The sequence below is a fragment of the Orycteropus afer genome, unplaced genomic scaffold, assembly GCF_000298275.1.
Source record: "Orycteropus afer afer isolate SDZICR_OR568_19922 unplaced genomic scaffold, OryAfe1.0 scaffold00028, whole genome shotgun sequence".
NCBI classification, from domain to species: domain Eukaryota; kingdom Metazoa; phylum Chordata; class Mammalia; order Tubulidentata; family Orycteropodidae; genus Orycteropus; species Orycteropus afer.
In genome coordinates, this window is record NW_006921615.1 from 15,351,218 (window position 1) to 15,351,966 (window position 749).

A 749-nucleotide genomic window follows, 5' to 3' on the forward strand; every position below is an offset into this window, starting at 1 on the left:
TTCCAAGGAGTGGCTGGTGGGTTTGAACCGCCAGCCTTCTTGTTAGCAGTCAAGTGCCTTAGGCACTATGCTACCAGAGCTCCATTTAAAGAGCAAGTAAGAACTGTGCACAGAGACAGTGAAATCCGAATGGTATTTTCAAAGAGTTTGGGTTGGAAGAAAGAAAGGTTAGCCTTAAAGTAAGGATCGAGTGAAGGTTTTAGGATGGAACTTCAGGCTAGGGAAAATGAGAAAGTGGAAAGGAAAGGACTTAAAACAAATGAAAAACTTGAATAATGAAAACCTCAAATGTCTACATGGCTCAGATACTTAACACATATGAATAGAAGGAGATAAAAACCCCAAAAGCCCAGGCTGGAAAGGGTAGCTTATATGCTGTTCTAGTCAATTTGGATCCTAAATATCATTTTATAGGGCTATATAAGAGAATGAAATACTTGGGAATAAATCTAACCAGAGACACAAAAGACTATGCAAAGAAAACTACAAAACACAACACTACCAATCCTGTTGTTATGTGCCGTCGAGTTGGCCCGACTCATAACAACCCCTCCTTGGGTTTCCGAGTCGATATCACTATGGAAGTAGACTACCCAACCTTCCTTCCAAGGAGTGGCTGGTGGGTTTGAACCTTCAGCCTTCTGGTTAGCAGTCAAATGCTGTGATAGTTGGAGCTGTGTGTCAACTTGGCTGGACCCCAGTTCTGTGTGGTTGTTCCCATGATGGGATCAGATGACTGTGTTCTGAGT